The sequence below is a fragment of the Elephas maximus genome, chromosome 10 (genome assembly GCF_024166365.1).
Source record: "Elephas maximus indicus isolate mEleMax1 chromosome 10, mEleMax1 primary haplotype, whole genome shotgun sequence".
NCBI classification, from domain to species: Eukaryota; Metazoa; Chordata; class Mammalia; order Proboscidea; family Elephantidae; genus Elephas; species Elephas maximus.
Window position 1 is genome coordinate 61,692,247 of NC_064828.1, and position 15,248 is coordinate 61,707,494.

Sequence of the window (15,248 nt, forward strand, 5' to 3'; positions counted from 1 at the left end):
AAAAATATGATTGTTGTTGTTAGGTGCTGTCTAGTCGGTTCCGGCTCATAGCAACACTATGCACAACAGAGCAAAACACTGCCCGGTCCTGACCCATCCTTACTATCATTATGCTTGAGCTCATTGTTGCAGTCACTGTGTCATTCCACCTCACTGAGGGTCTTCCTCTTTTCCACTGACCCTCTACTTTACCAAGCATGATGTCCTTTTCCAGGGACTGATCCCTCCTGACAACGACGCAGTCTCACCACCCTTGCTTCTAAGGAGGATTCTGGTTACACTTCTTCCAAGACAGATGTGTTCGTTCTTTTGGCAGTCCATGGTATATTCTTCGCCAACACCACAATTGAAAGGCATCAGTTCCTCTTTGGTCTTCCTTATTCATTGTCCAGCTTTCATATGCATATGATACAATTGAAAATACCATAGCTTGGGTCACCTTAGTCTTCAAGGTGACATCCCTGCTTTTCAACACTTTAAAGAGGTCCTTTACAGCAGATTTACCCAATGCAATGCGTCATTTGATTTCTTGACTTGGAAAATGTGATAGTTCCTAGAAATCCTGCGGGCCTCTCATCTGCCAAGAGTGCCTTAGCCTTTTGCAGTCGCTTGGAAAACACAACTTCAAGAGGTGCTCCACACAAATCATGCCAGTAGGCAGATGACCCCAGCCTAGGCTGGGGAGTAACTACAGCCTAGAGCTGTACTGTCCAGTGTAGCAGACACACGCGGCTCTTGAGCATTGGAAACAAGCACTTAAGAAGTACAATACGTGTAAAATACACACCTGACTTTGAAGACTAAGTCCAAAAAAGAATGAAAATATCTCATTAATTTTTTTTATTGATTACATGCTGAAATGATAATAGGTTTATATATTGGGCTAAATAAAATACATTGCCAAAATTAACTTTACTTGTTTCTTTTTACTTATTTTAATATAGCTACTAGAAATCTTAAAAATATACATGTGGTTCACATTGCCTTGCTGTTGGACAGAACAGAGATTGAGATAAGGGCTTTTGATTGAGACAGTCCTGAATTTTATTCCCACCTCTACTATCACCTAGCTGAGTGACTTTAGAACCATTACTTACTTTTCCAGGCCTCAGCTTCCCGTCTCTCATACTAACATCCTTTGAATGTTGATTTGTGCCAGGCATCTTTCCAAACATTATTTAAACTTCACCCAGCACTATGAGGTAGGCATAGAGACATTATGTAACATTCCAAAGTTTTGAACCCAGAAAGTAAGATTGCAAAGGCCATGCTCTTAGCCAATGCCCTATATGATTAAATACACATGAAAGCTCTTAGCAATGTGTCTGGTAAACATGATAAACATTCAGCAAACATGTTAGCTATTTGTAATACAACTTTGTCTATCACCGCCCTTTTATGAAGCACTCAGTGGGCTGGATTCTTCCCATGCTCCTGACTAAAACCTCAGACATTCCAATAATTTTTATGACTACCTTAAGTACTGTAAGGAGCCCTGGTGGCTCAGTGGTTAAGAGTTCAGCTGCTAACAAAAAAGGTTCATAGTTTAAACCCACCATCCACTCTTTGAAAACCCTGTAGAGCAGTTCTGCTCCGTCCTATAGGGTAACAATGAGTTGGAATGGACTCAAGAGCAACTGATTTGGTTTGGTTTCTTGATTTAGGTGATATAAAATTTTATAGCCACATCCAATAACAAGAGATTCTTGATACAGAAGTTAGAATATCAGGCCCTGGTGGCGAAGTGGTTAAGCACTTGTCGCTAATTGTAAGTTCAGCAGTTCAAACTCACCCATTGGCTCCGTGGGAGAAAGACCTAGAGATCTGCTACCGTAAAGATTACAGCCTAGAAAACCGTATGGGGCAATTCTACCCTGACACATGGGATCGCTATGAGTCAGAATTGTCTCAACGGCCCCTAACAACAACAACATATTAATCAACACTTTTTGTCCTACCATCTCAAGACAGTACTCACTTTCCTGCCTCCAGCCTGTCTGCCTCCCTGCTCATCATACCTGAACTCACAAAGGTACCTTTTGGGATGAAGTGAATTGTTCATACAACAGTGTTTGGATTGGGTTTGAATTGGGAATGTTGCTCAGAATTTCAGCCCTATGACCAAACTGCAATTTCCTTTTTTTCCTTTTCATGAGAATATCAGAAGAAGAATCAAATTTGCAATTTTTAATTTTTTGTCTCAGGTCCTAAACCATCAATGTTTATTATATGAGGTTAGGCTCTAAAGAAATATTTTCACTATGGTAACACTGGTTAAGAATTTACTTCCTTGAATACTGTAATATTAAGTGAGAATCAATGTCCTCCCCACCCATTCATGATTAAACCAATCTTATAAAAGCTGGACCATTCCTGGAATGTTCACGACTTACGAGGCTAAAGATGTCTCCAACTTCTTGAGGACCATTTCACCAGCAGTTTATCAAGATGTAGGCTGTGCTTATTCCAGTCAGGCTTCACCCATCCATTTAAAGCTTTCTAATTTTGCTTCTTGGTAATTGTTCTCCCAGCATTTCCTGTAACTGTGCTGCATCTGATTCTTTCACTGCAGAGTGTTATTTTTACTGCAATGTAAAACAGAAAACATTTTTGAATTATAATTGGAAGTCCTGACTGGTTTCCCATTTGATGTTGAATAATTTAATCCCGACTAATTAGGCTCGTGGAACCCTCCTGACTCACCCTGCTGAAAAGCTTACCCTGACTTCTGGTGATACTTCTGGAAAATAGCTAATTGTCAGAAGCCACGCATAGTGATAATGAGGGTATCTTTGCCTCTCTTGTCCTCATGAGGGAAACTGGAGATTTCTAATGTAGCATTTTGATGAGCCACAATGCATTTGCAGTGTTCTAAGTTACAGAATGGAGCATCCTGAAAATGAATGGATCATTGATCTTATCCATCTCTCAGTTCAAAGAGAATATGGCTGCCTTGAGACTCCTACTGTGGGATTTCCCAGAAAACAGAGTTAACCTTAAGCCACTTACCACTTTTTGTTTTTTTAAGAAAAATGAGCAATTACCTTTGCTCTGCTGTCTTCACAAATTCGAGTTTATTCTTCTGAAGATTTAAACAAAGTTACAAGGTGAGGATTTGTGCCTGTGCTAATTAGCAGTTCCTACTTCAGTTTGAGGGCTTAACTGTAAAAAGACAAAGCAGGACTATAGGAGCAGAGTACTGCTGTAATCCTTACAGAAGTGCTTCTGCAACAAACAAATTCACAGGTGGAAAAATCACATTTATTCTTAAATATATTTTCAGCAGAATCTGATAGCAGCTTGAGTGCCTTCTGCCTATATTCATTTTATTAAATGTTGACTTCAAATCAACAACCGTTTTCATCTTTTAGAAAAGTTTCATCTGTTCCTAAAAGAAAAAAGAAAGCTGTCACCGTTATTTCGATTCCTCTATGACACAACTCTTTATGTTTTTACATTCGCATTTTTTCTGTTTTGCTTTGTTTGGTCTCCTATATGAAAGAATCTACTTTCAAATACCGAAAACAGAATATTCAGGAGGACATCAAATTCAATTTTTTTATTTATTTTATTTATTTTTTTTTTTAGGGATGAAGTGTATCCAAGGAATCAGATTTACAGAGCTGAAAACAGCTTTAAAATCTTTCATATACGAGAGCACATATTTGAAGTACTGCTCGGTAGACATCCCAAGAGGGACTTTAGTTTGGCCCCTCTGCAAAATCAGCACAGGCTTTTTAAAGGCTATGTAATAGGGCAGGTATCATCCTTGACTACAGCCCAGGCCATTTTGCACCTATTATATTACACTCCTGCAACCTTGCTCATTGACACTAACCATATGTCCTTTGCACACAGGAGGGTTTGACCAAGAGCCTCATTTCATGGCAAGCAACACTAAGTCCAAAGAAAAAAAAAGATACCAATAATCTGCCTATGATCCATCGCTGGCTAGTGACAGTACCAGGGCTAGAAGCAGAGACTCTCAACCTACTATTCTGTCTACTCTGCTAAAGCCTTAGCCACATTTAAGGAACTAAAATTTCACTGAATCATTACTATGTATTTCAGCACTGTTTCTCATATTGGGGAGCCTGATATCTTATATATAAGAGGTTGCCAGATAGTTGACCAAAACCAAAAACCAGTTGCCGTTCAGTCACTTCTGACTCATAGCAACCCTGTGTACCACAGAATGAAACATTGCCTGTCCTGCACCATTCTTACGATTGTTATGTTTGAGTACGCTACGAAACAGGTAGAATTTACTAGCCTTGTTAATAAATCTCCTAAGGTCACAGAGCCAGTAATTTACCAAAGCAGTACTTTATTTGAAAATAAAGCCCATTACTCTACTACAACTAGTAAGTAACTCCTTCCCCATATAGTCAAATCAAGCAAAATTTATTGAAAATGATTTCCACCTACTTGTGCCTTTTATCTTGGCCTATCCTAGATCAAACAAAGAAAACATGTTAGTGGCATTCTCCCAAAGCTTGAAAATTTTATCACCAAACCAGGTCACAATTTTCTTAAAAATCCCTGAAAAAAGGACTGACGGTATATTCCAATGGCGCAACCCTTTTGGACTCTGGTCTAAATTCATTATATGGATTCTTAGAATTTTTCAGTAAAGTACAGTGTAACTGCTCAGCACTCATCAGACTATTTCCTTTTGTATTCAATCCCCTACTCCTGCTTTTCTCACAGGTTAAATAATTCCAAATTCTTGAGGTTTTTGTCGAAGGGCCCGTTTCCAATGGTGTAACATATCTACTCATTTTTACTAAATGAGTAGTCTTCTAACTAGGGTGTGTGCATGCCAGAACTTTCCTGGAAGCTCTCAGACAGTCTTAAGGGAGTCAGTTTCTATATCCTCAAATGCCATGTATTCTCTTCCCTAAAAATGATCTGCCTGAGAGCATGAACACATGCCCCCAGGGCACCATGCTGATTCTCTGTTCCTGCTTCCTCTTTCACAAAAACTCTTCTCCTATTTTACGAAAGAAAAGCAGACTTAGCCCATGCTGGATCTCACCTGGTGCATTACCCTGCAAGGTAGAAACCTCAAGGGCAACAAACGGACAATTCAAAACACTGGTGTTGGTGTTGGTGTTGGTGTTGGTGTTGGTGTTGGTGTTGGTGTTGGTGTTGGTGTTGGTGTTGGTGTTGGTGTTGGTGTTGGTGTTGGTGTTGGTGTTGGTGTTGGTGTTGGTGCTGGTGCTGGTGTTGGTGTTGGTGTTGGTGTTGGTGTTGCTATTGAAAAAGCGAGTGACTCTCTAACTGGGTTATGTTTTCTTTTATAAGTCAGATGGTTTCCAATTAGTTGCTTTTAATCAAGTTAAAGACTGAATCAGACAATCCACTGACAAATTTTTTTGCTTTTTCCCACTTTGGTGAGAGGCATCTGGGGTCTTAAACACTAGCAAGTGGCCATCTAAGATGCATAAATTGGTCTCATCCTACCTGAAGCAAAGGAAAATGAAGAACACCAAAGACTTATGGTAAAGATGAACCCAAGAGACAGAAAAGTCCACATGAACCAGAGACTCCAACAGCCTGAGACCCAAAGAATTAGATGACGCCCGGCTACCACTGATCACTGCCCTGACAGGGAACAAATCAGGGAATCCCTGATGGAGCAGGAGAACAGCGGGATGCAGATCTTAAATTCTCGTAAAGAGACCAGGCTTAATGGTCTGACTGAGACCGGAGGGACCCTGACGGTCATGGTCCCCAGATCCCCTGATAGCCCAAGATTGGAACCATTCCCAAAGTCAACTCTACAGACAGGGATTGGCCTGGACAATAAGGTAGACAATGATGCTGGTGAGGAGTGAGCTTCATGGCTCAAGTAGATACTTGAGAATATGTGGGCAACTCCTGTCTGGTGGCGAGATAAGAAGGAAGAGGGGGACAGGAGGTGGTTGAATGGACACAGGGAATACAGGGTGGAGAGGAGGAATGTGCTGTCTCACTAAGAGGAGAGCAGCTAGGAGTACACAGCAAGGTGTGTAACTTTTTGTATGAGAGACTGACTTGATTTGTAAACTCTGACCTAAAGCACAGTAAACAAATTTTTTTTTTTTTTTTTTTTTTTGCTCTTCTAATGAAAGATCACTAGGTGATTTTTTGGCATTTAACTTGAAAGGAATCCACAGAATTGACTGACAGTGAAATAATAATAAACCAAATAAAAAAAAATTTTTTAAACCCATTGCCATCAAGTTGATTCTGAACAATACTTTCCATGTATTCACTTATTAACAAGGTTTCTCGATGATTACAAATATAAAAATGAAAAATAAATATAATATTGATGCTAACTTTGTTTTATTCTAGCTATATTCATCCACACATACAAGAAATAGTTTTTAAAAAAAAACACCTCTGTTGTGGATGGAGAGGTATCCCTCAAAAATGTATGTCAACATGGCTAGGCCATGATTCCCAGTATTGTGTGATTGTCCACCATTTTGTCATCTGATGTGATTTTCTTTTGTGTTGTAATCCTACCTCTATGATGTTAATGAGGTGAAATTAGGACAGTTACATTAATGAGGCAGAACTCAAATCTACAAGATTAGGTTCTGTCTTCAGTCAATCTCTTTTGAGATATAAAAAAGAGTAGCATGTACAGAGACATGGGGACTTCATGCCACCAAGAAACAAGAGCCAGGGTCCCTGAACTGAGAAGCTCCGCAACTGGAGAAGATTGATGACAAGGGCCTTCCCCCAGAGCCAACAGAGGGAAAGCCCTCCCTTGGAGCTGATACCCTGATTTTGGACTTCTAGTCTTCTAGCCTGTGAGAGAATAAATTTCTCTTGTTAAAGCCATCCACTTGTGGTATATTTGTGATAGCAGCACTACATAACAAAGAAAACCTCATTATCTCATTAAAAGATGCATCTACAATTAATTTTGCTTTTTATAGTTAATAATCATCCCAATATGTAACAATAACTCTATATGGAAAAAATTTCAACACTTCAAGACTTACGGTGAGAAAAATACGTTATGATAAATATAATTTCAATGTAAATTGCTTTGATCTTTAGACACTTAAATGTATTAGATACATTAAAGCATGCAGCAATTTTATTTTGTGAAATGTCCATATTTACATCACATTTTGCATCTACTTAAACCTGGGTTGAAAATTTTAGAAGTCAATGTAAAATGTGGGAAGGAGTATTTACATTTTCAAAATTCTTTCAGAGATACACTAGGAAAAAGAAAAAATGAAGACGACATCTATGAACCAACTCCAAAGTTCCTCTCGCCCTTCTTAGTATTCATTCCTTTAGCCCAGATTGAATAATCTTTTAGTAGAAATATCCTAAAAGTTCATAATATCTTGATTAAGTCCTAACCCAGTGCTACATGTAGGAGAATTACTTTGTAATTTCTACCTCTTTTTCTACTTCTTGTTTAAACATCTCTGACTGATACTTTTTGATAGTTCTAGTTCGTCGCTGGCCCACAAATCCTTTTCTATCATAGGTACATTAACCAGTGTGGAAGTGTGATATTATTCATCATATTTAAGATAGAATTAACAGTGAACTTAAAGTGAGCAGAAAACTTTGGTTCCCTACCATTCACTGCTAGGGAATACGTGAAGGAGGGATGGTTTGGAATGAACAGACATCCCTTAATGATTTTTCTTGGTTCCTTTTCTTCCCTGAGCTAAACAAAAATGCCTCCAAACCTTAAACCTAGTTGTAGCCCTCTGTAAACAAGAGATAAGGGAGAAAGAAGTAAAATGTGGGTTTCCCTCAACTGGTGTATAAAATCAAGAATTTAATATTTTTTAGATTTGGCAAGGGGAACCAAGGAGTCTGGTCATGGCCTGTTTGGACTCTTTAACGGCAAGATTAGACCTCAAAGGACCAAGGGTTTTCCAGCAATGTAATGGGAAGGATAGAGCTGTGACTGTTGGGGAGGTACGTAGAAAATTGTCTTAAGTCTGAAGGCTTACATCTTTGTCATAGTCTCTTTCTCCCTCTGAACCAACTCCAGCTTCTGAGATTTGCTTGACCTCATGTAGTCAACAAAATCTCCTAAGATCCTGCCTGTAAAAACATCATGGGGGCAGAGTCTGACTTCCTCTAACTTCAAAAGGGAGACAGAAAATCAAGATCAACAGCCAAAAGCTGATTCCTATGAGGTGGAGGTCAGACATGTCTCCTCCCTCCACCATCTCTACCAATTCTGACACCAACCGTCCCTCCCACAGCAACTCTCCATTTCTCTGCTGGGTTTGATAATTCATTGCAATAGGCACACAGAACTCACAGACAAAACTCACAATTGTGGGGTTTATTAGGGAATAACATGTTACAATTCAGGCTTGGGAACACTTAGAATACAGTTCTTCCATCAGGACAACCTCTTTTCAGATGTGCTCACCAGTATACCTCTCTCTCTCTCTGGCCCTAGGCCTCTGCCTTGCTCAAGCAAGTGTTAAGAAGCTCTTTTAGCCCTGCCAATAAGTCCCCAGAGGCACTCAGTTTTCTCGCTTCCGTGGGCTCGGAAGCCCACTGCTTGGTCTCCTGACAGCCTCTCCTGCTGGTCTCTCCTGCCACCATGTCTCTTCAGGATTATAGCTCACTCATTCTCTCTCTATCTCTCTCTCTCATGTCCTGGTTCCGGGAGCTTCTCAGGGCAGGGATCCCAGGTCCAAAGGGCATGCCTTCTGTTCTTGGCTGTTCTTCCTTGGTGGTAGTGGATCCTGTCTTTCCCACCTCTGGAGTGGCTCATTTCAAGCCCAGCAGGATGGCAAAACTGGCCAGTCGCCTTGGTGGGCCATAATTACCCTATCTGCATAGTCCTGCCCATTCACTTGGGTGGGAGTTAGAAGACCATGGAGTGAAAGGCCACACAAAAGTGATCCATCACACTGCACAGCCTGACAATGGTGTCTCTCTTTGCTCACTCAGGACAGTAGGCCAGTCTGCAGAGAGGATGGCCTGGTTACCACAATAACCAGTTCTTTCACCAGCCCTCTCACTCAGCCCATGTATACCTAACATAGAGCCATTGAGAGCAATTCTCTTTTAAAGACATTAATGGGAGTCTTTTAGTAAGGATTTTGGTGGCCTCTAGATTGAAGAGCTACAGTGGGCAGTATGGAAGATACAAAAAGAGAAGAAACAACATTCCTGACCTTAAAGAGCTCTCTATCTAGATAGGAAGGAAAGATAACAGTAAAGACCATGTTCAAGTAAAAGAAATGGTTCAGATAGTCATGACTTAAGCCAAATGTAGTCTAGAAGGCACAGCAGGGAATAGCAATTAGAAAATTTCTTAATTAGGATACTTCTTACCCTTCTAAAGTCAATCTTATTTTTTTCATACAACCAAGAATTCTTGCTTGTTATTAAATACAGAAACATCCACGAACAAATGTATATGAATTTCCACCAACACGTTTGTATTTCACCATCTTGCATTTCACCACAGGGACCCAGGTTCAGTCAAAGTCACGCTGTGATTCCCACAAGTAAGGTATAGGGTAGAAGTGAACCTAGTATTTTCCTTCCAGATAGATGTATAATTAAAATCCTGATTCATGGATTTGCTAATTGAACTTCCCGCTGTGGTCATAGGACTTCCTTGGCAGGAAGGATAAGGAAATGTTCCAGGGGACTCAAATTGCCTTATTTTTCTAAGTACTTCAGTATGCCTATCTTTGAAAAGTGATTGGAAATAAAAGAAAGAACATGAGTAGGAGTCAATCTGAGGAGATAAAGGGAACAAATCGTTGTGGAAATGTGATAGGTACTTCTCAAATGAGAAGAGCAGTTCACCTACTCTGAGGGGTCTTTCTACTCTTGATATCCAAGAAATCACTAAGCAGCAGGGAGTTTGCTTTTTGCTTGCATCATGGAATGGATAGCAATATCAGCCCCTGGTCAACTCCAGCTGTACAGTGCACACACTGAAGGCTACCACATTTCTCCTGTTGAATCAATGAAAGATCACCAGGCATATGTCAGCAGACTACATCCCATCCTGTCAAGTGGGAGGGTTTGAAAATTACAGAGAATGCCCCTGGCCCCAAGGCAGAAGTGCCAGCCTGCTCCTAAGCAACACCACTCTGAGGTAATCCCAGTTGGGAGGCTGCTCTTGTCCACTAGGCCAGATTTGCTGCCCATTTGGCCTTGATCTCCAATGGCTAATACCTCCTTACTGACTTCCCACTAACTCTTTCATTCTCCACCTGTAGACTCAATCATCCTCTTCATTCTAAGCAGGTACACAGCCAGCATCACCTGGTCATGTAGCTTAATTTAGCATTTCCAAAGTTTGTTCTATGGCATGCTAGTTCTGTGGGATGTTGGTAGATGTTACAAGAAAAAAAAAAATCTGCAATCAAGTAGTGTGTGGAAACACTATGTATTATACTCCCATCTTAGAGCTTCACATCACTTAGAGGTTCCGGTGAGAAGAGGGGGTCAGGGATTAGCAAAAGCAAAACTTTGTCTACACAGGATTTTCCAAACTTATTTCAGCATGAGACCCTTTTGTCGTGTGATGTCTATGAACATCCCACAGAGATTTATTCCCTACAACACACACTGGAAGACATTGGCATATCCCCATTCTGGGAGCAAATTCTGAAATTAAGTGTGGAGGCCAGCCAGCAAGACAGTCATCAGTATACTGATCAGCGTAAGCTAAGGAAGACTTTGTGAACAGGGGGGCCTGGGGTTAGACCCAGAGAAAGTCACGGGTAGGGGAAGCAAAGGGAGTTTTCATGGAGGTGAAATCCAAGAAAGGTAAGTCTGAAACCTCTTAGAGTTGGCAGTGAGAGTTGGAAAGGAGGAGATTTTTATGGGCTGTGTTATATCCAGAAGTACCTTTGTGAGGTTAAGTACTCTCAGGTGTAGTGAGAACACTCAGGAAAGAGAGGGACCAGTTAGTCACCAAATCATCAGCACACTGCACCTGGTATAATTCTTAAAAAAAAAAAATCCTTTTTTAGGTGAAAAACTAGTCTATTCTAAGGTCAGCTGTCAAAACTTGTTGCTTAAAAAATAAACTTCTTTTAAACTCTTGGTTCCCTCTGAGCCTAATTTTTCACATTCTGATTAAACACTCCTCTATCTGCTCTTGTCCTTTAGAAACCCTCCTACAGCTAAAACACTACTTAAAAGAAAATGACGTCCAGACTTGCTATTTACCTTCCTGATTTTACCTATAATGTAAGCACAGTTATCTCTCCAGGGATTTGCAGTGTAAACCGAATAAATCTCTCACTTTAATAATACAGCCCCACAGTAATTTAAATCTCAGCTATTTTGGAAATATCATATTGGTAAAGTAATCCTACCGCACAGAGTTTTCCTTTTCACATATACGCCAAAATGAGACGTACCCACTAAATGGTACCCCCAGGCACTGAACAGCAGTCTGTTATTGTTAAGAAATATTGCAGAGATACCTGCTTTGCCAAGTGTTTGCATATTTAAATTTCTAAAAGCCAGAGATTACAGGCTATCTGTTGTGTGTCTGAAGATAAAAGTACCTACGTTCGTTTTAACTAGGCAGCAAGCAGCATGGAACATAGTTGATGCCAATCCCTGCTAGCCTTTTTGCCTCCATAATTGGGTTGCAGCTCTGTCCAAGAAAAAAAGGAGGATTAAAAAAAACACAAATAACAATTTTCTCTAATTCCTTCCTCAACTCTAACAAATACACATACAACACCCACCTCTCCTACTCAAAGAATATAACTTCTTCTCTTGCCCAATGTGCAATCTTCACTCCTGCTGAGGAAACTTCCTGTTGGAAGCCCTCACCTTTCAAGGGAAAAGCTCCTTTCATTGTAGAAAGGCGTTGGCTCTGTGAAAGCACGTGCAACTTTATTAGCATGTGAGATTTCAGTTCACCTTTCCACCCTTCGCCATTCTTGTGTATCCCTCACGCAGCAAACTCTGGGACTGCCACGTTGGCAGAACTCTAGGACTGACTGAGGCTCTTATGTACATCCTTTGGCATGTACAGTATTTATTTTGTTGTTCCTTTTCTTAAATGTTCTTCCCCAACCAACCTTTTGTTAATCACCACACTGGCTGAGTAACTGAATTCAGAATTTCACTGGAATTGCTCAGTAACAGTAATTAATTTGAACAGCCACCCATATACCTGCAAAAAGGCGGAGAGGAAGAAAAACGTTTTTAAGCAGAATTCATTTGTTTCTCTTCATTTCCCCTTTAAGATGAATTGCAGCCCTCAGCCAAAATATAAACAATATTCACTACCTTAATTCCTTCAACCAGAAAATATCTAGTAAGTTACCTACTATGGGTTAAATATTCTGCTAAGTCTTAGAGAAAGCAAAGAAGTTTATAACTCATCCCACGCTCTGGTTCACAACTGGGTGCAGTTTTGCCCCCCAGGGACATTTGGCAATGTCTGGGGACATTTTTGATTGTCACAAGTATAAGGGGTACTACTGTCATCTAGTGGGTCAAGGCCAGGGATGCTTCTAAACATCCTAAAAAACACAAGACCGCCTCACACAACAAAGAATGATCCAGTCCAAAATGTCAATAGTCCCAAGGTTGAGAAGCTCTGCCCTAAATAGAAATGTGGTTAGTAATCATTTGAACGCTAACTTATTTTTGTAACCTGTTTTTTTTTCCCCCCTTCCCCTTCCACCACCACCAAGCAGGTCAAGTAAGCTCTGTACTCCTTTTCCTGGGGAAAACAGGTGCACAACAGGAAAATAAGCCTTCAAGACTTTCCATCTATTAAGGGAAAGAATTTGTAAGCAAAAACTGAGTTTTCTACAGAAATTTGAAAGAAAAGTGTTTCCCCAAGACTGAAAAGAGGTTCTTCTAGTTTAGGAGGAGAGAGAAATCTGTGCGTCCCAAGTGCAGAGGGAACCTAGGCTCTGCTTCCTGACAACATTCCCAGGGAGCTGGAAAAGGGAAGTGATCTTACATTGCAAATGGATCATGAATAACCTCCTGAAGACTCCCATGCCCTGAGCATGGCCATAGGGAGCCATCAGACCTGAAGGAGTCGTGTCCACATCTGAACACTCTCCCCACCCTCCTCCCCCCACCCCAGGCCTTGGGCACCCATAATAGCTGTAGCACAATCCTTGGGAGATAACTAAGGAGAAGAGAACCCAAGAAAGGATGAAGTCGTTTTTCCCACTTACCCAGTAGAATAGAGGCTTACAGTAAAAGTTGTTCTAGAAACAAAGACTGTTAAATTTCTTTAAAACATGAGTTTATGAACTAATGAAGTTTAAAACTACTTTGGGAGACAAGACTAACACAGAGGAAACAGGAGCTTATTAGTCAATCTTTCAGTGGTAACAATCCCCAAAATCCCATAGGTTTAATACCACAAACGTTTATTTCTTGCTCACGTTTTAGGTCAGCTACTGCAGCAACACATAAACACATATTTTCTCCCTCTAGGGCTCAAGCTGAAGCAGCACTCCCTGTTTGGAACATGCCATTCTTGCGGCGGAGGGGAAGAGAGAGTCTGGCAGAAACTCTGAATTTCTCTAAGAAGAACATAGTATATGTCACATTTTTTACATTCCACTGGCCAAAACAAGTCACAGGATCAAGCCCACAGGCAATGAGGTAGAGATAGATAATCTTCTTACAGGGAAGGAAGGCAATAGATTGCAGAAAACAAAATAATTACCACCAAAAAAACAAACATCAGGAAACATAACTGTGGGCTAAACTGAGAGACTACGGGAATCATGAGAAGGAGAGAGAAAGGATGGTTGGGGCTATGTGGACATTGAGATGGGAATAAAGAAAGGAAACTGGCACTAGCTGATGGCCTACTATGTGCCAGGAACTAGCAACTCCCTTTCCTATGAGGAGACAAGCTCATTAACTTGCCCGTGATCATCAACTAGTAGTTGATTAAATGCCTGGTCTTTGGTTCTAAAATCCATATTTGTTCCACTACATGCCATGAATGGGTAAAACTTATACAGCTGAAAGGAAGAGGGAACAGTAATTGCAGGCAAGAGAAAAGCTAAGAACATAGTCACAGAGGCAGGGTTTTCATTTTCACACAACAGTGAAAGACTGCCCTGATCAGAAGAGCAGGCCTAGTTGAAGAGTTGTAAGAAATAAAGATTATCAGGAAAGATCAGGTTATAGAAGGTCTTTATATTCCAAAAGAGTAACATACAAAGAAACAACAGATTGGGGTCAAGCCACCTTGTCATTAATAGCTGGGTGAGCTTGGGCAAGTATGTACCACTCTAGAGTTCAATTCATTCATTGATGAAATGGAAAGGTGTGGGGAGGAGAATGCAAGGACGGATGACTTCTAAATTCCCTTGAGTATGCAATTCATAGAGATCTAATACATTTTAGGGAAAGGTTATTAACTCGACAATTTTTTTTTTTTTTAAAGGCATCTTGCATTATTAGCCCTTCCTGGTTTCTGGATTTCCTAGTACCTGGCTGCAAGAGATGTTGGGAAGAAAGTGAGGCTGAACCACAGAAAGATCTGACCTGTGCCATTCTCTGTTTTAGCAGGTCACAAATTCTGACTTTCTGTAGGAAACCTCTGTTGCTGAAATGATGAATCAGGTGTTTGAGAGACAAATGTGGCAGGGATATGCTACATGGAATAAAGACCAAGGGCTAGGATCAGAAAAGGCAAGTGGAGGGATTTTGCAGCTTTTTTGGTAAGGAGGATAACAGATGATTAGAAGGAAGACAGAAGTAGAAATGGCGAGAAAGGGGCATTTAAGTGACTTTTCCAAGATGCCACTGGAAACGTACAGGTCTCGTGGTGCTAATTTGGGCATGAGATCTAAAATGGCTGCCCTTCTGAAATGGATTCTTGAGATAATTTGTGAGTGATTCAAACCTTGCCCCCTTCACCTTCTCTGGGTAAAAACTGTTCAGTGCTTTTTAACAATTTAAATAAATAAAAACTTGGCCACTTTAAAGCACTCTAATACCACACAGATGGGAGTTGTCATTCCAGAAAATTAGCTAAGTATATTTTAGGTACAATTGCAAAGGGCCCATAATTTAAAGCATCTTTGGCAGTGCCAGGCCCCCTGTGGTTGTGCATTGAATATGGAATGATAGCAATTGCCTATTAAAAGTTTTAAATTTAAGGCCCATAGATTTGCCTCCTGGCTCAACAGGGGAAAAAAAATAACATGGCCTTTCTACAGGAAAATGTGTAAAATGTGCACTTCATACCATACCAGCTGAAACATGACACATTTCAAAAT

At 40.5% G+C, this 15,248-nt stretch overlaps 1 long non-coding RNA gene across 5 annotated transcripts in view; it reads right to left on the minus strand.

The window, feature by feature from the left end:
* The window catches only part of LOC126084024 (uncharacterized), a 189,343-nt gene that overhangs the window by 71,609 nt on the left and 102,486 nt on the right, over positions 1-15,248 (minus strand). For all 5 annotated transcript variants that reach the window (XR_007518907.1, XR_007518908.1, XR_007518909.1 and 2 more), the window contains exons 3-5: positions 13,392-13,532; positions 11,539-11,626; positions 2,394-2,585 (exon numbers count right to left, since the gene is read on the minus strand). This is a non-coding gene — a long non-coding RNA (uncharacterized LOC126084024). The remainder of the gene's footprint in view (positions 1-2,393; positions 2,586-11,538; positions 11,627-13,391; positions 13,533-15,248) is intronic.